Below are 25,989 nucleotides of genomic sequence, written 5' to 3'. Positions count from 1 at the left end.
GTGCTCATGAATTCTTGATGAAAGACCAAAGGTCATGACCTAGTGGTCATCTCCTTAGGAGGCTAGGAAAGAGGAGTAGCTGGTAAAGATGTACCTGTCTTGTTAGCAGATTTTTTTTGGGAGGCCGAGGCGGGCGGATCACGAGGTCAGGAGATCGAGATCACAGTGAAACCCCGTCTCTACTAAAAACACAAAAAATTAGCCGGGCGCGGTGGTGGGCGCCTGTAGTCCCAGCTACTCGGGAGGCTGAGGTAGGAGAATGGCCTGAACCCGGGAGGTAGAGCTTGCAGTGAGCCAAGATCGCGCCACTGCACTCCAGCCTGGGCCACAGAACTAGACTCCGTCTCAAAAAAAAAAAAAAAAAAAAGAAAGTGAAGAATTATTAGTTAGATAAGAAAGCACCAGAGCCAGACTCAATGCTGATTTTCATTCTGTGAGTGCTCCCAACACCCCCATCTGCAGGATTCCACTTGGATGGTGCTGAAGGTACCCCGTGTGCCCTGCCCAGCAAGTGGACAGAGGAAAGCATGCACCTGACCCTTCACTAGGACACCTCCACATCATCTCCAGGAAGAGAACACAAAACTCCAGGAAGCAGCCAAAGCGACTTGGAGAATACAAGGATATGAATGTAAGTAAAGATTGAAATTCACCTGAGAGGTGTGCAGCTGTGCTGAAATCAGTTACAGCGAATGAAAGCACAAGCAGGTGGGTGCCCGTGGGCCTGACCACCAACCACCCAGCATATGCCCAGAGTTCTTGGACACAAAGGGTCTCTGCCCTCAGGAAACTTCAAATGCAGCTGAGAAGATGGGCGTGTACATAGAGAGTAACTGGAGGGCAGGAGAAGACCAAGGGAAAGCGAGAATCCAGCTGGATCTTCTGTTTGGGTTGGAATTTTAGGAGGCAGTGGGACAGGGAGAAAGGAAACTCCCACAGGAGCAGGGCCTGCCTCACGAGCCCCAGGAGCAGAGAGAAGCAGCCAGCAGGGTGCCTGGGTGTGGAGGTGAAAAGACGTGCACTTTGGCATCGACTAGACTCGCATGACCCTGGGCAGGTGACTTCACCTCACTATGCCCCGCAGTTTTCTGCCGTAAAAAGCAGGATAGTATCTACCTTTGGAAGCCTGATCTAATAACTAAAACAAAATCATATATGAACAGGGCCTAGAACATAATAGGCCCTCAATCAAGAATAGCTATTTGTTTTTAGTAGAGACAGCATTTCACCATGATGGCCAGGATAGTCTCGAACTCCTGACCTCAAGTGATCCACCTGCCTCAGCCTCCCAAAGTGCTGGGATAACATGCATGAGCCACCGCATCTGGCATACTAAAAATACAAAAATTAGCCAGGTGTGGTGGCGTGCGCCTGTAATCCCAGCTACTAGGGAGGCTGAGACACAAGGATCGCTTGAACCTGGGAGGTGGAGGTTGCAGTGAGTCGAGATCGTGCCATTGCACTCTAGCCTAGGCGACAAGAGCAAAACTCTGCTTCAAAAAAAAAAAAAAAAAAAAAAAAAGAATAGCTATTTATAAGAGAAGCTTAAACTCTGCTTATCTGACAAAGACAATATGGGGGTGGTCTGTGTCTAAATGCCCCGCCCCATCCCCCTGAACTTGCACACCACCTGTGCTTTCTAGAAGTGTGACTTCAAGGAAATTCACCAGACAGAGGCCCGAACATCCCCACAAGGATTAGATCACAGATGACACAGAGCAGGGCTTTCTGGGGCCCAATGCCTGCATCACACACTACAGAATAAACGTTATTGCAGAGAGGGAGAGTGATGAATGGTCAAATCTCCTACCTGATTATTAAGTAAAGTGAAATTTAGAGAGGAAAGAGTTTGTAATCAGACGAAGCAGAGAAACTGACAAAGAAAACTGATTATGTCGCGAAATGTTTAACCTTACTGACACAGGTCTGGTTCTCTGCAGAAGGCTATAAATCAATAGGGACGTGTCTCGGCTGAGCCGGTGTTGGCAACCTGGATTTGCCCAAACAGAGGCAGAACTGGCTCTTGTGCAAGAAGAAACCTGCTCTTACTGGAGGAGACAGAAGAATACAGTTCTTTTCCTTAACAGAATGCCAAAGCCCTGCACATGTTCTATAAGAAAGAAAATCCACAACTTCAAGTACCTTCTTAATTCTACTTTAAAAAATATATCCTTTATTTGTGAATATAATACAATAAGCAAAAATTCTACAGTTTCTTTGGAAATAAAAACCATTTATTAGCCATGACTCTTCCTGACCTGAAATTGGTGATAGCTCTTTGTTGGAAAGTGACATTTCTTAAGATGCTGAGTGTGAAAGCATAACAGATGGTAAACAGGTTTCCTTCCAGTCCCAAGGCATGACTATTATAAAAGGAATTGTGGAGTTTAATATTGTATTTAAAGCCAATTTCGAAAACTGACTAAGTAGGTTCTGTTTCTTCCATTATTAGTTAGGCTTTCTTCCTCTCAAAAATATACTTTTTTGTGGGCTTATTTCTAATTTTGGCATTTGTCAAACTTGCAAATATAGATAAGAAAATAGATAGTAGCATTTCTAGATGAAGAAATACAATACCGTCAGAAATAAAATCTAAACTGGACCAGGTGTGGTGGCTCACACCTTAATCCCAGTACTTTGGGAGGCTGAGGCAGGAGGATCACTTGAGGTCAGGAGTTCAAAACCAGCTTGGGCAACACAGCAAGACTCCCATCTCTACAAAAATTTTAAAATAATAATTAGCTAGGCATTGTGATGTGAACCTGTAATCCCAGCTACTCAGGAGGCTGAGGCGGCAGGAGTGCTTGAGCCCAGGAGTTCAAGGCTGTAGTGAGCCATGATCATACTACTACAATCTAGCCTGGACAACAGAGTGAGACTCTGTCTCTAATAAATAAGTACATGAATAAAATAAACAAAAACAAAAAACTGACAGTTGCTATATACAATGAGCACCATGGGCCATTAGCAGGTCTCAGGAATGGGGTCCATTTGGCCCCATCACCAAACTTTGGGCCTGTGAATGAGTCACTCAGCTTCATAGGTAAAGCCTCACCTGTAAATGGAGATTAAAACGTTAACACTTACCTAGTATAACATGTGATCTACAACGTATTATAAACTCCCTACATTTGCGTTTGTGGTTAGATGTTGTCTAAGAAGACAACTTACCAAGGACTCACTGACCATGGGGCAAGGTTGGTTTCAGCTTCAGGTCAGAAACTGGGTTTTGTGCAGTCTCTTAGGGCCACCTCCCACCAACCACACTGAGAAGAAACTGGAAGGGAGATCCTTAAAGAAATCGCCTCCATGGGGCCCAAGAACCCGACACCTCCATTTTATTTTTCTTCTCGTAGTGTGTCACTCAGTCAGGATTTAGTTGCAGAAGACAGATACCACCCTGGCTATTTCCAGCATATAAGGATTTAATACAAGGATTTACATTCTTACAAAACCTTTGGAAGGTCAGAGAGTCACCACAATACCTCACCATGGGCTCATAGTTTCTGCTCTTAGAAGACCAACAGAAAGGACTCAGAATGTCTCTCTTTCTTTGGTACCTGCTCATGCTTGCTAAGACTTGGCTGTAAGTCTCAGGCCACCCCTTGACGGTCCTCTGAATGGTCCTCCCAGTGAACAACCCTTGCTTTGGGACCCAGGACCATGCAGAGATCAAGTACCAGACATCGAGCAGGAGGAGTGGGGCAATATCTGCACATTATTGCCACTGTATTTGGTCAATATAAGGGTGGGTAAAACCCTTTCTTCATCCTGACTTTATCTATTGGAGGTTTGCAATGTTCGTCCACTTGCAACCAAAGAGAAACAAAGTCAGTGTTTGAGAGTGAAGGCAATCTCCACTTAGCAGCTCCTAGAGCACCATACAGCAACCAAAATGACAAATTCATGACTTACCACGAGAAGTCTGCCCGCCAAATGGACTGGAGTACGCAGCCTGGGAGGAGGGGCCATGGTATTCTTTCCGTCAGAGAGTCAGGTGCCTCCCCTCAGACAGCACTGGAGACACAGCCTCATTCTTGCCTTCCTACTCCTCCCGTCAAAAGGTCCCATCGACCATCTGCTCCTGGTCTTTCTTCAGCTATGGCACCACACCATCAATTAGAATTAGGTTGGCTTCCTCCATTCACTTGAAATCACTTAAGATAATCATTCTTTTTTGAAACACCTCCCAAACCACCAGCTGCCAAAACCATTTCTTGGGATGTGACATTTCTATAAAAGTCTGGTTCCGTCCCTTTGATATGGATTCTTCTTAATTTGCTCCCAAAGAGAACCCCCATTTGATGTTGGGAGGACGTCTTCTCAGTCGTTCCACCGTGCAGCGGACATTCACTGAGAACTGCCTCCAGCTTCCCAGCATTCTGTGGTCGATACATGAGAAGGGTAAAGGGCTCAAAGCACACACTTCCTCACAGGCAGTCAGAGGTTGCCCTTATGGGCAAGGTAAAAATGAAGAGTAGAAAATTACGGTAGGAGGAAGGAGTGCACTCTCACCAGACTGGGGGAAGGATGCCTGGGGTGTTGGACCAGGGAGAGGAATGGAGGACACCTCTCTCTGGATGCTGAGGAAGTTTGTGTTGACATAGGAAAGTTGGTTTAAAGACAAGCAGGAGCTGAGATGGAACTAAAGCTGCATTTGGCTCTCCTCTTTATTTATGTCTTATCTCTCTTCTTTGCTTACCTTCTTTATTCCAAGGATTCATTGTTTTGCTTTAGATCCTGAAACAGAGCTTATTTTTTGTCTTTGACTTCAGATATTGTTACCCCAATATTCTACAGATACAGATAAGTAGAATAGAATTCTACTTATCTGTAGAATATTGGGATAATAAATGTTAAATGGTTACTTGTCTTTAAACGGTTAAACAGTTCAGAAATTTATTTTCTATTCTACTTATCTGTAGAATATTGGGGTAATAAATTTCTGAACTGTTTTTACTCTTACTCCATTAAAAAAATTTTAATGTACTTCTTTATGTGTGTTTCAACTTTTAAAATTGTCTCAAAATTGTTTTGCAAGACAGTAAGACAGCAAGGTGTGAAAGAAAAAAAAAAAAAACAAGTTACAGATGGTTATGTTAGAAGTATCTAAAAGGAGTCAGAGAGGCATGGGAGTTTGACCCCAGCTGTAACCAAAATGCAGGTTAGTTGTCTGCTACCTGCAGAGTCCAGTTTTCAAGAGCGAGGTCTGGTATAAACAAGGTGATTTATTCCAAGGCTAGTTTAGGGGAAGAAATACAGGCATCCTGCCTTAAGTGTATTGCTTCACTTTTGGAGCTGAAAGCAGGTACTTTTAAAAGGCAGGAAAGGAAGCAATCAAGTGCAGGTCTTTGTGTTAGCTCTGGTGACTTACCTACTGGGCGGTTGAGCTGGTGACTGCTGGCACCTTTGTGGGCAGGACTAGGCCAAAAACTCCCCAAGTAGGAGGGAGTTCCAAGGCAGCCTCCTGGGGGGTGAGAATTCTGCGCTTTAGTCTGTAAATCAACTGCTAACCCTCCAGGAGAGCTCTGCCTTGGTGCACATAATCAGGCGAACTTGTCCTGTAGGGAGTATTTGGTGAAGGGGAGGTAAAAGGTCACATTTGCATTTCTAAAGGGCTAAGTAGGAAGTAGGGGACAGTGGGAAAGAAGAAAGGAGAAGAGAAGAGAAAATTTAAAAAATAATAGTAACTCATTCTCTTTTTCTTAGAAAAAATGTGAGTACTCAGTTACACAGACGCATACACACCCGGTGAAATCCGACCTGTTAGGCTGGGCCAGATACCATGAAAGCAGCCGCCTTTGACTTTACCTGCTTGTGCTAGGCTTGACCATCAACCTCGTTGGGAGAAAACTACATGTAACTAAACTGATCAACCAAAGACATCCTAAACTGTTAATCAGCCATTATCAGTCATGAACTGTGCTAAAACCATCCAGTGTATAAACTCACTCTAGCCCCTTTACCAGCCCTTACAGGATCCTTAACTGTTTGCTAGATCTGTGTCTCCCAAAACGCAATTTCTAAGTCGCTGATTAAAATGCATTTTCTGTTATTCGCTGCTCTGCCGAGTTTTATTTCTTATTATGTGACAAAGGTATAAATGGCAAATAGCTAAATATTTCTTTGATGGCTTTTTACACATATACCCTCTGCAGCAGTATGGCATTGGTAAAGAAGCTGCAGTGATTTCTACAAGGGGAGCTAGCAGGCTATATTATTTTATATCATTCTATCACATAATGTATCACATTTATGCCTTAATCAATTCATGCTTTTATCCATTCACTCTACAGAAAATGTGTATTAAGCATCTACTCTGTGCTAGCACCATGCTAGGTGTGAGGGATACAAACATGAACAAAACATCTGTGATGTTGTGATTTATTTTATATATTTGTATATTTATATATTTGTATGATATATATTTATATATTTATTGTGTGTGTGTGTTCATATATATATGGTCTCCATCTCTACTTGGCTCCTAGAATACTTGGAATCTCCAAAGGGATAGGTATCTCTCTTAATGATTGACCTTTGGCTGGGGGCTCCTAGATGGCCTCAGGATGGGGTTGATTGCCAGGGGAACCAACCATGTTACCAGAGGGTTGGGACTTTCAGTCTTACCCCCAACTTCTGGGAAGGAAGAAGGACTGAAGGTTGAGTTGATCACCAATGGGCAATGATGTAATCAATCATGCCTACATAATGAACCTCCATAAAAGCCCAAAAGGACAGGGTTCCAGGAGCTTCTGAATATCTGAACGTGGAGGTGACACACCCAGAGAGGAAGAGGAAACCTCTGCGCCTTTCCCACACGCCTTGCCCCATGTATCTCTTTCATCTGGCTGTTCATCCGTATCCTTTGTAATATATTTTGTAATAAACCAGTACATGTAGGTAAAGTATTTCCCTGAGTTCTGTGAACTGCTCGAACCTAAGGAGGGGGTCATGCAAACCTGTAATTTATAGTCAGTCCGTAAGAAGCACAGAACACAACCTGGGGCTCGCAAGTGACATCTGAAATGGGGAGTCTTCTGGGACTGAGCCCTCAACCTGCGGAATCCGACACTGTATCCTAGTAGATAGTGTCAGGATTGGATTGAATTGAATTGAATTGAATTGAATTGAATTGAACTGAATTGGAGGATGCCCAGCTACTGTGCATGGACCAATTGACTGCCTGGTGCATGGGGAAATGCCCCACATATCTGGGGTCAGCAGTGTTGTGTTGAGAGTAGGAAGAACACTGTAGTTTGGCTTTTACCTGTATCTCTTACAACATTTTTCAGGTTTTTAAGAATCACTGTTTTGATTAATGTTTCTTGGAATGTAGTCCCTGGATGCATCAGCATCCCTTGAAAACTTGTTAGAAATGCAAATTCTTGGTCCTTACCTCAGACTACTGAATCAAAAACGCTGTAGGTAGAAAGGAGACGGCAGGAATGTGTTTTTAACAAACACTCCAGGTGATTCTAATGCATGATGAAGTTTCAGAACTACTGTTCTAGGGGAAAATAAGAAGGGAAAACACAATTCTCTGTGACAAATGCCAAACTAGAGCTGTACTCCAGGTGCTATGGGGACCCAGTAGAAATCACCAAGGAAAGGCAGGGAATGCATCACAGAAGAGACGACATATTAACTGATTTGGGAGATGACGGACTTTGCCAGGGAAACAAGATAGGGAAGGGTATTGTAGGCAGAGGAAAGGCAAGAATATGGGAAACACTCTGAGTGCAGTGGGTGGCTCACACCAGTAATCCCAGCACTTTGGGAGACTGAACTGGGCAGATTACTTATGGTCAGGAGTTCGAGACCAGACTGGCCAACATGGTGAAACCTCATCTCTACTAAAAATGCAAAAATTAGCCAGTCATGGTGGCACACGCCTGTAGTCCCAGCTGCTCAGGAGGCTGAGGCAGGAGAATCACTTGAACCTGGGAAGCGGAGGTTGCAGTGAGCCGAGATTGTGCCACTGCATGATCTGGGCAACAGAGCAAGACTCTGCCTAAAAATAAAAAATAATAAAAAAAGAATATGTGAAAGAGGAGCATGTGGATTTGGGTAACTATTGGTGGTTTGTGTAGCGAGGGTTTAAAAACAGGATACTTAAAATGGAATTGGGTTGATTGTGATCGAGTTCTCAGTTGAAGGGGAAAAATGGAGTCCATATCGTAGACCCGTCTCACTGATTTGACATGAATTTCTCTCCCTCTTTGTTTCCTTGATAGTGTCTTCTGAAGGTTGATATCACTGTTGTCAACAAAAAGAGTCCAACTCTGAAAAATATTTGAAGAGATGTATTCTGAGCCAAATATGAGTGACACTAGCCTGTTACTAATATGAGTGACTCAGCCTTTGGGAGGCCCTGAGAACATGTGCCCAAGTGGTTGGGGCGCAGCTTTGTTTTATACATTTGAGGGAAACGTGAGACATTAATCAAATATATTTCAGATATACATTGGTTCAGTCCAGACAGGTGGGATAACTCAAGGGGCAAGGTGGGGGGGGTCTTCCAGGTTGTAGGTAGATTTAAAAATTTTCTGATTGATTGGCAGTTGGTTGAAAGAGTTGTTATCTATAGAAAGGAAAGTCTGGGTAACAATAAGAGGTTGTAGAAACCAAAGTTTTATCATGTGGATGAAGCCTCCAGAGAGAATAGATTGTACATGTTTCATATCAGATTTAAGGTCTGTATTCATGTTAGTGCTGGTTGGCTTTTCCTGAATTCCAAAAGGGAGGAAGGCACGATGAGGCATGTCCAACACCTCCCTTCCTGTCATGGCCCAAACCAGTCTTTCATTTTAACTTTGGAGAGCACTGACCTAGATGAGGAAGTCCATTCAGATGGCTGTGGCAGGGTGGGGGACTTCAACTTTTATTTTTGGTTTGCCCTCTCTAACAACATACATATCTTTATCTAAGGTTGGTGGTGCCAGTGATATCCTACATTACCTTTTCTCTTAGACTGCCTTGATATGCACCTTAGGAATGCACCTTGTAGGAGTATGTCATGACTAGGCTGTTAGGTACATGGATCCTTTCTAGCTTCCCCATATTTGCAGTAATTTTGTGTTTGTTTCATTTTGATATATGAATGTTGGGTATTAATTAATGACCCTGAGCATGTCTGTATCCTAATCAATTCATCTCAGTTTATTGGCTAGAACTCTTTGTTTTGTTTCAGTGGTTGCTCTAGGGTTTGCAATAAACGTCTTCCATTTATCACAGTCTGCCTTCAAATAATGTTATCCTATTTTTTGTATAGTTGAAGAACCTTACAACAGTATGCTTCCATTTCCCTCTCCTGGCCTTTGTGCTATGATTGACATACACTTTAATTCTATGTATGTTATATATCCCTGAATACATAATTAATTATTACTTTGCTTGAAACAGTCAACTATTTTTTAATCAATTAAAAAGATATTTGAAAAAGGAAGGGGAAAATGTATTTTCCACATACCCACACATTTACCATTTCCACTGCCTGACATTCTTTTGTGCAATATCCAGTTCCCATCCAGTGGCATTTCCTTTCTACCTAAAAAAAACACCAAAAACTTCCTTTAACATTCTTTATAATGCTAGTCTTCTGGTAATGAATCTCAACTTCTAGTTGTCTGAAAAAGTCTTTATTCTGCCTTCATTTTTTAAAGTTTTTTTTTGACTATAGATTTTATATTGACAGTTTTCTCTTTCATTATTTTAATAATATGATGGAATGGTCTTCTGATTTGCATAGTTTCTTATGAGAAATTTGCAGTCCTTATTTCCCTTTGTGTTATGTCTTTTTTCTGCTGCTTTAAAAATTTTCGCTCTATCATTTGTTTTGAGCAACTGGGCTATAATGTGCCTTGGTGTAATTTGTAAAGTATTTTTTGTGCTTGGGGTGTGTTGAGATTTTTGTATCTATAGGTTTATAGTTTTCATCAAATTTGGACTTTTTTTGGCCATTTCTTCAAATATATTTTTCTGTCTCCCTTACTTTGCTTTTTCCCCCATCAGAGCTCTAATTATACATCTGTTAAATTGCTTGTTTGATATTAGCTCATAGCTCACTGGTGCTTTTTGCAGTTTCTTACAATCTTTTCAATTTGTTTCCTTTTAAATGTTTCCTTTGTTGTATCTTCAAGTTAGTTCATTCGTCTTTTCTTTTGCAATGTTTAATCTGCTGTTATTCATTTAAGATATAATATTTTTTAACCCTCAGAATTTGATTGGGGGCTTTTATGTTCCATGTTGTTCATCATGTTTATGCTTTCCTTTATCTTCTTGAAGATAAGGAATATGTTTATAATAGCTGCTTTCACATCCCTGTGTGCTACTTCTACCATCTGTATCTTTTTAAAAATCTATTTAGGCCAGGTGCGGTGGCTCACACCTATAATCCCAGCACTTTGGGAGGCCGAGGTGGGTGGATCACCTGAGGGAAGGAGTTCGAGACCAGCATGACCAACACGGAGAAACCTGGCCTCCACTAAAAACACAAAATTAACTGGGCATGGTGGCATTTGCCTGTAATCCCAGCTACTCAGGAGGCTGAGGCAGGAGAATCACTTGAACCCGGGAGGCAGAGGTTGCAGTGAGCCAAGATCGCACCATTGCATTCCAGCCTGGGCAACAAGAGTGAAACTCCACCTCAAAAAAAAAAAACTACTTAGATTATTAATTTTTTTCTCCTAGTGACAGGTCATATTGCCTGCTTCTTTACATTCTTGGTAATTTTTAACTGGATGCTGAGCAGCGTAAATTTTATGCTTTCAGTTGCTGGATTCTATTGTATTCCTTTGTATATTGTTAGGTTTTGTTCTGAGCAGCAATTTAATCCTTCCAAGGCTTGCTTTTATTTGAGGCAGGTCTAGGGCTAATGTGGTCCCATTACTGAAGCTACCACCTCTGAAATCTCTACTCAACACCGCTTGTGTTCTGAGGTCTTTCCACCCGAGTAGGTGGCAGCACAAATCACTCCCAGCCCTATGTGATCTCCAGGGGCTGTTCTGCCTGCTCCTTTCTGGTTGCTCTTTTCCTGGCCTCAGGGAGTTTCCTTTTACACACACACAGATTTGTTCTCATCCTCAATCTCCAGGGGACCCCTCTGCAGATCTCTGGAGCTCTCCTCTCTCTCTCTGTGAAGCTCCCTCCTCCCCAGTATTTTACCCTGGAAAGTCCAACCACTCTGACATCCCTGGACTCTGAATTCTTTCTCCTCAACTCAGCCAAACTGCCAGCCCTATCTGGATTCCCTGTCCCTGAGCTTCAGCCTGGAAACTCTCTCCATGCAGTAAACTGAGGCAATTGTAGAGTTTGCCTCATTTGCTTCCCTTCTGTTGTCCAATGAACGAATGAAAGCTCTTTTGTCATACATATTGCCCAGTTTTCTAGTTGGGAAATCCTGTAACTCTGTTGTGGTTAGATGATATGGAAGTTTCCATGCCTTTATTCAGATGTGGCTTCCAAGAACCACAGATCAAGAGGCCGAGGGGAGAAGAATGAGACAACTACACAAGAATCTAGGAACAAACACAGACATGTGATGCCTTCACTTTCTTGCAGAAGGTCCTCTCAGTTTATTATTAGGCCTAGGCTGCTGTGGTAATAGAAGGGGGCTGAGCGACAAGGAGACTGTGGACGATTTTGAACTGTGCATTGGGTTTGGTGCCTATGGCACTCATCAGTGTTTAGCACTATGAGCTGGGCTGGAGAAATCACATCACATTGTGTTTTCCCACAGGTATCAGAACGTCCACACAGTCACTTGGGTTTCTACCAGATAATTGGGTGTCTGTCTCTAGAGGTTTTTCTTGTGATCCTGAAAAAGCCATAGCTCCTGGTGTGCTCATCATTTTCAGTGTAGGTAAGGTACCAAGTGCATGGGAGTGACTCTTGAAGAGAATGATGAAAAAGAAGGTGTGGCTTGATCATGAATGGCCTGACTATCAAGCCAGATAATTCTGACTTCCATCACGTGGGTATCAGAAGCCACCAGAGGGGGATGAACATTGAGAGATATAAGAGCTGCTGTTCATTTTACAGACATGCTTTCAGAATCTACTGGTTCAGGAGATGCAGAAAAATGTATCAAATTAATATATGCTTGTATAAAATCAAATATTCAATGGCTTCATTAACTGGAAATTTGAGTAAACTCTTTTATACATACCTAATAAATGAGCTGAGAAAAAAGAATAAAGAGATGATTTTAAGAATGCACTGCCCTTAACTGTAAACTAGTTCAACCATTGTGGTGATTCCTCAAGGATCTAGAACTAGAAGTACCATTTGACCCAGCCATCCCATTACTGGGTATGTACCCAAAGGATTATAAATCATGCTGCTATAAAGACACATGCACACGTATGTTTATTGTAGCACTATTCACAATAGCAAAGATTTGGAACCAACCCAAATGTCCATCAATGACAGACTGGATTAAGAAAACGTGGCACATATACATCTTGGAATACTATGCAGCCATAAAAAAGGATGGGTTCATGTCCTTTGTAGGGACATAGATGAAGCTGGAAACCATCATTCTGAGCAAACTATCGCAAGGACAGAAAACCAAACACCGCATATTCTCACTCATAGGTGAGGATTGAACAATGAGAACACTTGGACACAGGGTGGAGAACATCACACACCAGGGCCTGTTGTGTGGTGGGGGAAGGGGGAGAGGGGAGGGATAGCATTAGGAGATATACCTAATGTAAATGGGTATGTAAATGTTAATGGGTGCAGCACACCAACATGGCACATGTATACATATGTAACAAATCTGCATGTTGTGCACATGTACCCTACAATGTAAAGTATAAAAAAAAAAAAAAAAAAAAAAAAAAGAATGCACTGCCCTTAAAAGGAGTAAGTTTGTTTCTCAACCAAAAACTGAGTAAAAGGCTATGGACTGGGAAATCTGTAAGCAGGATTAAATGCATAGAAAATAAACCAGAAAGCACTTTCTGGATGACAGGGTAGAAATGCTCCCAGAGCTATATTCCAGGGTGGGCTAGCCAGGCAGCCTGATTCAATGGGGCTGTACTAAATGTGATGAGATACACAAATTTTTATTTTCTACAACCTCTCAAGTTAAGCGTGTATTAGATGTGGTTGATAGTAGAATTTTGATAAGTCAATTTGGGGTACTACAACCTCCAGAGAGCATGCCCCGATGTCCTCAGACATTTGAGAAGATTCTAAGAGGGAGGTCTGACTGTCAGCAAAGGCCCTGTTCACGCAGTGATGTAGGCGAGTGTGGGGCCAGTTCTCAGCAAGGGGATCCTGCCTCCCCAGGGGGCTTTGGAAGCATGAGATGAAGGGAGCTACTAGCATGTGGTGGGCAGTGGGCAGGGATGCTGGACACCTGCAATGTGCAGAAAAGTCAGCATGAGGAAGAACTGTCCCCTCCAACGCCAACAGCTTGGTCTCTCCCAGATAGATATTGAACATATGTTTGAAGGATATTGGCTGGAAGGGATGATAAATGACTCTGCCTAAGTATGCTAAATTATTGCCTTATGCAGGGCATCTGCATCTGCATGTCTTATTCTTACCCTAATTATTGTGGTAGGGGTTGCCAAGGGAGAGTTCACAGGCCCCTTGCAGCTCCATGTGGTAGGGTTTCTGCTCCTGCTTGGAGCCAGGGAAGAAAAGAATGAATGTTCCTTCAGTCTGTGGATTTAGACCCAACTCTGGCGTATAATAGAATATCATACCTTGGCTTCTCTCTCCACCCTCCACCCATTATTTTTCTCCTCTCATAGGGAAGGTCCCTGAAGCAGAGACCCCTGATGTCAAACATGGGCCAGAAAGCCAACAAAAGCCCCCACAAAGTCACAGAAAACCATCTCTCATCACAGCCCAAACTGCCACTGCCTACTCTGGCTCTTGCCCATGCCCACCGGGTCAACTCTGTGCTGCCCGCTGAGCCCATGAGCCCAAACCCTCTGGCATTGCTATTTCACAGATGAGGAAACTGAGATACCAGAAAATAAATAACCGGCAATGTGCCAAATGAACAAAGCATGTCATACAAGTGCTATAGGAGAAAAAGCCACAGCATTTCTAGATAGTCCCTCGCCTCTCTTAGGAAGTACTTTCTTTTTTGTTTTAGACAGTCTCACTCTGTCACCCAGGCTAGAGTGCAGTGGCATAATCCCGACTCACTGCAACTTCTGCCTTCTAGGTTCAAGCGATTCTCCTGCCACAGCCTCCCAAGTAGCTAGGACTACAGGTGCGTGCCACCACACCCGGCTAACTTTTGTATTTTTAGTAGAAATGGGGTTTCACCATGTTGGCCAGAGCGGTCTCGAACTCCTGGCCTGAAGTAATCCTCCTGCCTTGGCCTCTCAAAGTGTTGGGATTACAGGCGTGAGCCACTGCGCCCAGCCAGAAGTACATTGTATCATTTTGTCTCCCAATCTTCTGGTGGAGATTCAGCAAGTATCATTACCAAGCAATTGAGCTATTGACACAGAGAGGGAAGGTGGTAACATGTGGCATGTTTTTCCTGCTTTTTCTCCATCTTCTGTCTTGTCTTAGACAACAGGCACCAAGCCCACAGAGGTCACACTGCCTAGGACAATGTCTAGCCACCACTGTCTTGACAGAGGAAGGAAACTAATGTAAAGCACTGGCCTGGTTTTAGTGACATGTCCTAAAAAGCCACTGGAGGAGAACAATCAGCAAGTACTTATTCCTGACCAAAAGAAAAAGTCACAGGCAATTGCCTACCTTCCTTTCCAATCTTACTTTAATTGTTTGCTGGGATTAGGGAAGCCCATAATTCCATAAGTACATGACAACTATCCTTTACCTCTCTTTGAATACCCACCAATCTTTTTTATAGCAAGAGTGGGTCCTGGAGTATACAGGCTGCCTTGCCTGGCAGCAGGTACCGTTGTGACCCCATGGAGCTGGGGAGCCTCCTCAGAGAGTGGAACAGAAAATACCACCACCAAACACTTAACAGTTTATCAATCATAATCATCAGCACCACATCTTCTTCTCTTCTTTCTCCTCCTCTATATTAATGAGCAAAGGCAATGAGAGGCGCCTCCCAGTGAGCTGGAGAACACTGTGAGTTGTGTGTTGGACAGCTAAGATTGTGTGTGTGTGTGTGTGCGCGCGCGTGTGTGTGTGTGTGGTTTTCAACAAGATCATTTTAAAAATACACACAGATAAAGGATTCTGTAGATGAGTAGCAGCCTTATGAAGCATGAAGGAACACATTTTTTGACATTAGTACAGTCTGAGCCAGTTGCTCTGGGCAAATGGCAGAATTTCTCCTAGGGGGAGAGCTGCTCTTTAGGAAAAAATACTTGATGGAATTTTGATTATGCAAAGACCACAAGTATAAAACTAATCTGAATGAGAGAGGTTCAAACAAAGACGGAGGTAAAATTTCTCTCTCTAACAAATGTGCTGGTTATTATTGGCACCTCCCTGACCTTGTAATGCTCCTCCCCGCTGCTTGTTCTGTGCCCAGGGAAGCTGACCTCTGGGGAGGGTACTACCCAGGTTCCCCTGCCTTGTGGCTTCCAGTTGGGTTCAGTCAATGGGAGGCACCTGCAGGAGAAAAGAAGAGGCAAGGAGAGAGCGGTGAATGTATTTATCGCACCAATCTACCTCCAATCTCCAATCCCTGCTGGCCCCCAAGGATCCAGTGTTGGTTGCATTTCTCTAGAGCCCCAGTTCCTGATGGGGGCCTCCCTTCTACCCTGCAGCCCTTCTGAGGCTCTGGCAATGCTGGTCAGGCCTGGGAGTGGTTCCATCCTTCCTCCATTGCTAATTTCTGCTCCACCATCCCTGCTGCTTCCCTTCGCCCCTTCACTGAACTTTGTTCAGTCAAACTCTTTTGTTCTCCACCTGTTTCCTGCTAGCTCCCTGATGGCTGCCAGTTAACAGGGATATTCAGTTGTCCCCTGAGATAGAAGTGGGTGGGGGCTCTGACCCTTTGGAAAGACAAGGGGGAAAGGTCTCTGAAGTAAAGGAGAAAACCTTGATCAGGTTAGGTCATGGGAGAGATTGCTGTGGCTGGAACAGCCAGCTCCCAATGGGAAGAATGGCTGAGATGTTTAGCAGTTTCCTGGTTGGGTTTTGTACCCCTTTGTTTTGCTTGTTTGTTTGACTGCTAGTTTATTTATTATAATTCTCCATTATCTCCAAACTCTCTAAGTGTTTATAAAACTTGAAGTTACTGTGTTAAAAGCAGAAGTCCAAAAGCAATTTCACATTTTACGGTAACAGGGCTCGAAGAACAGGCCAGCAAACCCAGCAGATGGAGCCAGAGGTGACACCCCTACTGTCCTGGAGACACTTTTGCCCAGGAAAGCCTCAAAGCACCAAGATAAGCACTGACATCCCTGGCTGGAAGGGAGGGCAGCATGTAATTTTATTTAGTTATTAAAGGAAAAGATAAATCCAGAAAACTCATATTCAGAACTCAAAAAAAAAAAATCTATCCAAAGAACTAATGATAGTCAACATGAGGATGTAGGTAACCTTTGTCAGAACTGTGAAACCGATGTCCAAAAGTTTCATTCCAATTTAAAATTAAACTTTCCAGGTTTTTTTTTGTTTGTTTCTTTATTTTCATTTGTTTGTTTTTGGTGAGACAGAGTCTCGCTCTGTCACCCAAGCTAGAGTGCAGTGGCGCAATCATAACTCACTGTAACCTTGAACTCCTGCATTCAAGTGATCCTCCCACCTTAGCCTCCCAAATAGCTGGGAGCACAGGTGGATACCACCACAGCCTGCTAACTTTTAAATTTTTTGTAGAGGTGGGTTTTTGCTATTTTGCCCAGGCTGGTCTTGAACTCCAAGGCTCAAGTGATCCACTCACTTTGGCCTTTCAAAGCACTGGGATTACAGGCATGAGCCATGGCACCAGGCATCCAGAATTATTAAACATTATATCACACACACTGGATCTGGGAAAATAAAAACAAAATGAAAATACAATAGGCATGAAAGGTACAGAAGATAGTATATACTCAGGACCATGTGACATGTGAAGAAATCATCATCCACCCAGACCACACACTTTCTGGCTTAAGCAGAGCAGTAGGAAACATTAGATTTTAGGAACAGACATGACCTCATTTGCCATAGAAAGACCGAGGCTCACAATGAATTCAGCCATAAATAAGCTTCCATTTAGAATAGTTTCTAAGCAGGTACTTTTTTTTTTTTTTTTTAGAAAGAAGCTATCTAAAGCAAAGGGGAAATGTTTTGGATGTCTACAGAAACATTTTAAGAGTATGAAAATCATGCAAAGACTACCTGAAAGGGCCTGTTTTTTTAGCCCTTTGAATTATATTCAAGCATGACAAAGGTTGGCTGATGAAGTGAGTGCATCAAGATCATTTGACCACTCAATAACCTAATCGAATGTTTCTTGCAGTGTGACACTATTATTTACATGCCAGCCTTTGCTTAGGAGCATTTGGTTATCAGGAATCGTAAAACAGGGCTAGAAGAGTACCATTATTCTCCTGATTCCTCCCCACCTGCACACACACACACACACACACACACACACACACACACGCACACACGGAGTATCCTCTAGCACTAGAATGTTCGTGTGCAGAACAGAGCGACAGCCACCAGACCTCAGCCTGAGCTACAAAGGGCCTGTGATAGTGTTATGGCCTTTTTTGTTCTGGCCTCCACCTACATGTCCAGCCTCAGAGGTCCCCACTCTCCCTCTCCCTGCATCCCTGTTTCTGTAGGGGAGGAAATATTGCTTCCTTCTACCCTTCCAGTCCTTTGGTTGGTCTACAAGTTAAATCGACATAGGACAGATTAATGGGAGAAAAAACATTTTGATTATGTACATAGGCATGGGAGTCCCACAAAAACATGAGACTCAAAGAAGCGGCTGGATGGTCGAGGCTTACGTAGCATCCTGAGCTACAGAAGGGAACAGGGGCTTGGGGCCTCTGGGAGGTGGTGGAGGCAAATTATGGGAGGGCAAGGTAAGGAAACTTATGGTGAATAAAGGTTGCCTGGTCATGAGGACAGAAGTCTCTCAGGTGATAAACATCATCCCTTTCCTGGTACATACACCTTTACTAACGAAAATTGCCTTTCTAGGCCTACTTTTACAGGAGGGGGAACATATACTTTATTTTCAGCAGTTGAGGGTAAAGCATTTCTCTTGCGTTGGCGGTTCTTCATTTCTTTTAGCTCAAAATAGTCAAGATGACAAAGTGGCATGTTTTGGGTTGACATGTTCTGAACACTATCTTCAAGCTCTAACCTGAGCCCCAAAACACTTCTCAGGCTCTGTGTGTTCTGCCCTTGCCTAGGGCATACTTCTCACCTGTCTCCCTGCTTCACCAGGTAGAGGCTTGCACCTGTCCTCCCCACCTCTGAGGGGGCTCTAAGCCCTCCAGGAATCCATTCCAATTATCCACCTGATTTTATCTATTCACAAACAATCACCAAGTGCCAAATGCTCCCTTCTGTGCTTACAGCTCATAACACCTCCCATGCATACTTATCTGCCCCATCTCCACCTTCTACCAGTAGACTACAGACACATAACAAATGCCTGGCATGTCATAGGCATTCAGTGAATGTAGGCAAGTGAAGGATGCATAAGTGAATACACACCCCTCACATTCCTCAAATTCACCATTTGGCCAAGAGGACATTCTGCATTTTTTTTTTTTTTTTTTTTTTTTTTACTTTTTTTGAGATGGAGTCTTGCTCCGTCACCAGGCTGGAGTGCAGTGGTGCAATCTCGGCTCACTGCAACCTCCGACTCTCTGGTTCAAGCAATTCTCCTGCCTCAGCCTCCCGAGTAGCTGGGATTACAGGCATGTGCCACCACACCCAGATAATTTTTAGTAGAGACAGGGTTTCACCATGTTGGACAAGATGGCCTCAATCTCCTGACCCTATGATCTGCCTGCCTCAGCCTCCCATTGTGCTTGGATTACAGATGTGAACCACCGTACTCTGTCCATTCTGCATTTTTAAACACACATGCAAGTTACTAATCCTGAATGACATTTTGTTTCATATCTGTAGGGCTAGTTTTAGGGCTAATATCCACATCATAAATATTTATTTGAACCTTCATTAGAGATGGCTTGTATCTCTTTATATTCTGTCTTCCTTTAAACAGCAATACCCTAAAGACAGCCTGGAAATAACTATCACCTGATAGGAAGGCCTGGGGATGGCCCTCAAGAGCTTTGGCTCTTATCTCAACCTGGTGACAAACCAATTCTGTGACCATGGTCGAGAAACCGCCCCTCCTTGCATAGTCGGCCTTCTGTATCCACGGGCTCCACATCTTCAGATTCAACCAACCACAGATTGAAAGTATGTGAGAAAAAACAACAATAAAAAACACCAATACAGGCCGGGCATAGTCACTCACGCCTGTAATCCCAGAACTTTGGGAGGCCAAGGTGGGCGGATCACCTGAGGTTGGAAGTTCGTGACCAGCCTGGCCAACATGGTGAAACCCTGACTCTACTAAAATACAGAAATTAGCCGGGCCTGGTGGCAGGCGCCTGTAATCCCAGGAGGCTGAGGCAGGAGAATCGCTTGAACCCAGGAGGCGGAGACTGCAGTGAGCCGAGATCGCACCATTGCACTCCAGCCTGGGCGACAGAGCGAGACTCCATCTCAAAACAAAACAAAACAAAAACAAACAAACAAAAAACAAGAGATGCCTATTCTGTGGTAGGTCTTGGGTTGCAAAGACGGGCAATACTGGAGTTCACCAGGAGAAAGGGAACTAAGTGCTGTGACAGAGGTACACGCAGCACGCAGGGAGGAATGAAGACTGGGGATCTGAGGTTAGCTTCTGCAGAGGACTAGCATTTAAGGTGCATCTCAAAGGTCTTGAAGGATAAAGAAGTCAGCCAGATTAGTGGAGGCCATCCCAACACAGTGAATTCCGTGAGAAAGGATAAGAGGCAGGAGACACCACTGCAAACAACGGTGGAATGAATTGAAGGATGGGAGTGATATTCCAGGAAAGACGACACCCACATCTAGGCTGCATCTAGGCTTGTTCAGTCTGACAATCACTCTGTTAGGTAGGTGGATACCGGGAGAGACTAAGGGGGACCCAGGGTAGGCAGAGAGGGCAGTCATCAGAAAGGGTTGTCTGAGGAGATGCCATTGTTGCCAGCTTCTTCAGAAGGAGATGCCATCGTTGCCACCTTCAGATACATGGGAGTTTGTCAGCAGAGAATGAGGGAGGGATGGCGGGTGGAAGGCCAGGCTTGGGGATGGAGCTTGTATTAGTCTGTTCTCTTGCTGGTAATAAAGGCGTACCTGAGACTGGGTAATTTACAAAGAAAAAGGTTTAATGGACTCACAGTTCCAGATGGCCAGGGAGGCCTCACAATTATGACAGAAGGCAAAGGAGGAGCAAAGTCACGTCTTACATGGCATCAGGCAAGAAAGCTTGTGCAGGGAAATTCCCATTCACAAAACCATCAGATGTCATGAGGCTTATTCACTACCGTAAGAACAGTATGGGCAAAACTACCCCCATGATTCAATTATCTCCACCTGGTCCCTCCCACAACAGGTGGGAATTATGGGGGCTACAATTCACGATGAGATTTGGGTGGGGACACAGCCAAAGCATATCAGAGCTGAGAGGCAATGGGGGCCTGCTGGAGAGCAGGGAGTGGACCTCACCCTGGCTTCCTGAGGGCACTGCCTCCTCCCTTCCCTGCATTGCTGCTTTGTGTTCTCCAATCCCTCCTTTGTTTCTCTGTATTATTCCTGTGCATGTAATTTCCTGGAGAGGGGAGATGGGGTTTCCAGATCTCAGTAACTCTGCACCTTGCCAGTCCTTGCACACAGAGGCCGGTGCTCAGTCCATGTCCTCTGATGAGCGGTGAGGTTAATTACTTGCAGCCCAAACACAGCAGTGCACCTGAAATGTAAATGCAACTAAGAAGACACAAAAGCTCCTTTCTGTTAGTGTAAACACCATTCCTTTATTTCATGATACTCTCAAGGCTGGTGCAGCAAGTTTCGAATCTGTCTTCCCTAGAAACTCTACCCGTTACATTAGAAACCATCCAACCCTCCTCACAGGTAAAATAAATAGAATTACCTTGCTGGAGGAAATCTTAAGGATAAGGTAGTCCTGCTCACTGAAGCGGTGCTACCTCTTTTTTGTGTGCCTGAGTGCAATGCACTCCCTGATTTTTAAAAGTGGCAGTTAGTCAACGTTTTTATATATGATATACAATGTGGAATCTGTCTGGAAAAAAATGCATGCCCTCACCATCCCTTGATATTAAAAGGGTGAGAACTTTGTTATAAGCACTCTCTATGCTGTGTCCTGAACACCAAAAGGAACACAGTCATGCATTATTCCACACAGAAGTGCCATCTGCTGAATTAATCTGGGATATGGCATCCTCTGAAAGGTGAGTGCCTGATTAGAAATACAAGAAAGAGAACAGAAATTTATTTCCCTTTAAAATTATGAAAATGGTCTTATCTAGCCCCCAGGCAATTTATTCGATATTGTAAAGTATTAGAAGACTGTGATGAACCAAAAAGATGATGTAATATTGTTAATAAGTTTTTCTTAAACATTAAAGGTGCATAGGATGCATTTTTCTTTTTTTTTAAAAAAAGCCCACACACTTTTGTATAAATTATATCTAGAAAGATAATTAAATGGCAACTGTGAGAGAGATTCTTCTTCTCAGAAGAATCTAGTCACCCTTAATAAAAAATGCTATTTTTTTTTTTGGTTAGACAGAGTGCCACTCTATTGCCCAGGCTGGAGTGCAGTGGTATGATCTCGGCTCACTGCAACCTCCACCGCCCAGGTTCAAGCGATTCTCCTGCCTCAGCCTCCCAAGTAGCTGGGACTACAGGTGTGTGCTACCACGCCTGGCTAAGTTTCATATTCTTAGTAGAGATAGGGTTTCACCATATTGGCCAGGCTGGTCTCCAATTCCTGACCTCGTGATCCACCTGCCTCAGCCTCCCAAAGTGCTGGGATTACAGGCGTGAGCCACTGTGCCCGACCAAAACTGCTATCTTAATATATGGCTATATGAGTCAAATGGATATGATATTTTATAGCTAAATGGTTTCTGTCTTTTCATCATTAACTTTTTTGTTATTTTTATTATGATTAATGCGAATAAGCACTTAGTCATTAAAGTATATAACAAAATAAAAAAAATTGTTATAAATGGGGTTTCTAATGATGTGATAAACAGGACGTAATCTCAAGAAATGACAAATGTCTGTAATCCCAGCACTTCGGGAGGCCGAGGTTGGTGGATCACCTGAGGTCAGAAGTTCAAGACCAGCCTGACCAACATGATGAAACCCCATCTCTACTAAAAATACAAAAATTAGCCAGGCGTGGTGGTGGGTGTCTGTAATCCCAGCTACTCGGGGGGCTGAGGCAGGAGAATTGCTTGAATCTGGGAGGCGGAGGTTGCAGTGAGCCAACATCGTGCCTTTGCACTCCAGCCTGGGTAACAGAGTGAGACTCCATTTCAAATAAACAAACAAAATGATTTTTTTTTTTTTTTTAAAAAGCTCACTTGTAACCTAACTCACTGTGCACATGCAGGGAGAGCTGGCCCTCAGCCCCAAGTTAGTCTAAACCTCTGATTCACAGGGAAAAGCCCAGCTCTGTCAGTCCCCCTGTATCTCAGGGAGTCTTATTCCCAGGCACAGTGAAATGAGAGGACTCCTGGACCTGTTCATCTGGCAGCCAGCAAATATTTAAGTCTCTACCACGTGCCAGGCATTATTTTAGGTCCTTGGAAATTGGCAAGAGCTAAGACACAGGCTCACTCAGCTTTAGGTGTAATGGGAAATAGAAATAAGTAAATATGGTGTGTTGGAAGCTGTTCCAGGGAACCCACAGGGTGCCGGGAGCTCTGAGGAGCAGTCCCTTGCCCAGGGTTACGGGGGCCAAGGAGGTTTCCAGAGGGAAGTGCAGTCTAAGCTGAGAACTCGAGGATGAGCTGAATGCAGCGAGGCAACGAGGACCAGAGAGAGGGTGTTCTAAGCAGGAGGAATAGCATGAGCAAAGGCCTGGAGATACAGCTCCTTTAGGGAAGGGAAAGTTAGCAGACAATCTCTGGCAACTGTCCAAGTCCAACCAAATATCCACTCTATGTGTTTGTAATTTCAGACCCCCTGCTTTGGGTCTCAGGGTAACAAGTTGGTTGCATAAGCTCTTCTGAAACTCTTTTTAAGAACCATCCAGAAAGTAGTGACAGACATATTTCTGAACAAAATGGGTCAAACTGAATTGAGGTAAACTCTGAGGTTAAATAAATACATTTTTACAGAAACAGAGCTGGTAGCTTCCAAAGCTATGTGTTTCTATCCTACAGTGGTTGCTGCATCCATTACCAAAGACAGGACAGGAGCAGAGATGAGGGAGGGACTAGTGACTAGAACCAGGAGAAGACAGGGCAGGTGGTGCAAGAGATCAACTGCCCAGGGGTGTGCAAACCAGGCTATCTGCCAAAACAAGAGATAGATTGAGGGCATGAAACCTTCCCAGTCCTGTTATTACAGACCCTTTCAAGCCACCCATTGAGTTACATGAAACAGGGCAGGAGGTTAATACAGTACACAGATTCCCGAACAGCTAATGAAATCATAGTGAAATAATCCAATGACCACAGTCAATTATTACTATAAAATCTGATTTAATATTGGAGAATAATGTCATTGTGTTCATACTGTTTTAAGTGGTATATTGATCTTTCTATTCAGCAAGCGTTTGTTGAGTACCTCCTATTTGCTGCACATTCTGAATTACCAGAACATTCGGCACATACAGAGAAATAAAACACAGCCCCTGAGTAAGGCAGAAACGAGTGAGCAGAAGTCACTACGTGAGAGGCAACAAATAAGGCGAAATCACTATAAAAGCATGGGAAGGAGAAAAAGTCTTTTAGCCATGTTTTCTGTTTTCTTTCTTTCTGTTAGTTCATTTCCAGTCTGTTCCTTTCCATCCATCATTTGCCTAAAAATCCTCCCTCATTGTCATACAACTAGACCATTTTATGACCTAACAGGCCCTTTGAGATCGCACAGCCTCGATGCTTTCAGACTGTTTGGATCCTAGAGTTTTCAGACTGCCTAAAGTTCCTTGGCAGTCCTTATGGGCCATCTGTTGATAAATGCTTGATGGTTCTACGGTCATTCATTCACTCATGTGGCAACAGTACGGAAGATCTACTTATGCTGGCCACAGCATGAGGCATTGAAGATATGGCAGTGAGCAAAATAATTGAGGAGTGAATGCTCACAGAGGACCCTGCCCACGTGGCATCTACAGACTGTGGGGAAGGGCATTGGTAAAATTCATATTACAAATGTAAGCCCACAACTGTGACACCTGCATGACAAAGATCTATACTGCAAAGAGCTATATAGCTATATTTATTTAATCATGTCAAATAAATACATGATCTGACCCATCAGAAGGTTCTGGAAAAACTGCCCTGCAGAGTCAGAGCTGACAAGAGGCCTAAGGACAGGTGTGCATTAGATGGAAGGGGAAGGCGGTTCACGGGAAGGAAGGTGCATGCAAATGCTCAAGATGGGAGGGATTTGGGTGTTTTTGGAGAAAGAAGGTAGTGGTATAGAGCTCCGAGAGCGAGACGGAGTGTGGAGCAAAATGCAGCTAATGTGTCCTGTGAATCCCATTCTGGATTCCAGTATCTACGCTCAGAGCAATGGCAGCCACAGAAGAGGTTTTGAATAGGAAGGAGCACAGGGCTGGTGAAATTAGCATGTTTGCCTTCACAAGCTCTCCCTGGATGCAGAGTGGAGAATGTTCTGGAGGACACCGCGTGAATGCAGGCCCCGAGAGGCAGCTATGGGAAGTGGTTCAGGGAAGACACAAAGTGAACTGGACTCAGGAGCTGGTGGTGGAGGAGCAGCTGGAACAGGCACAAATTGCCGTGTGACTCCCAACACACAGAGCTGGAAGTGCTCCAATTCTTTTTATTCCAAACCAAACCAGATTTGGCTCCAACTGGCTACTCATCATTGGGTGCAAGTGACAACTTGGAGCCAGATTTTATTAGACAGTGTGGCTCCCCAGCCCTCCCCTGTTCCTTGGACCACTCCAGTGCTTACCCAGTCAGGAATAATTGGGGATTGCTGTCAGAGAATTTTTCGTCTGCTTTCAGGCTATTTTCATCTAGAGAAGATTTAGTATGAACTGTGTCTTCTCCCTGATTCCAAAATGAATTTGGATCTGCATAACCCAAAATACCAGCCATCTGTTCTTGTCTAAAAGTCAAAGCTATAACATCAGGTGTTGACACCTGGAAACATTTATTTGAACTTTTTTTGACCACAAAAAATAGATTGCTTGTAAATCGCACCTTTCAAAGATTCTAGCTTTTCAGTTGCTATAAAATTTTACAATTGCCACCAAAAGAAGGCATTCTGCTATCTGTTTAAAACAACCCGAAACAACCTACCTGCAAATGTAAATGCAGTCTCTTTTCTGTAGCAGGGGCTGCTGGTCAGCAGTTCACTGAGACCTGGGCTTTTTGTCTTGCCCTTCATTGACTATTTAAAAGTGGAAATCTCCACTACTTGGACCAACTTCCTATCACTTCTAGGGCAAGGGAGCCCACAACTCTAGAACCCAAAGGCCTGGTTGTCCGTGCCACCAGGAGAAGATGAAAGAATGCCTGTTTCCATTGGTCAGGCAATTCCTGTAGCGACAGTGCCCATAGATCAGTCTGGGAAGGCTCCGGTGTCCACTCCAGCCGCAGCTTTCTTCTGAATGGCTTCTTACCCAGAGGGTATGTTTGTACCACCTCCCCACCTCCATGAGTAAACTGCTGGGATCTAGAATTCACACCTGCAGGGCTACGACATGTGCATGCTGTGCCTTGAAGAAGGCACTTGGCCCAGAGGGCAGTGAGGTCTGAAATCCAGGCAATGTTCAGCTGCCAAAAAGCATGTACTTGCTGGGGG

This window comes from Macaca mulatta, chromosome 17, assembly GCF_049350105.2.
Source record: "Macaca mulatta isolate MMU2019108-1 chromosome 17, T2T-MMU8v2.0, whole genome shotgun sequence".
NCBI lineage: Eukaryota > Metazoa > Chordata > Mammalia > Primates > Cercopithecidae > Macaca > Macaca mulatta.
Note: the sequence above shows the minus strand (reverse complement) of the source record.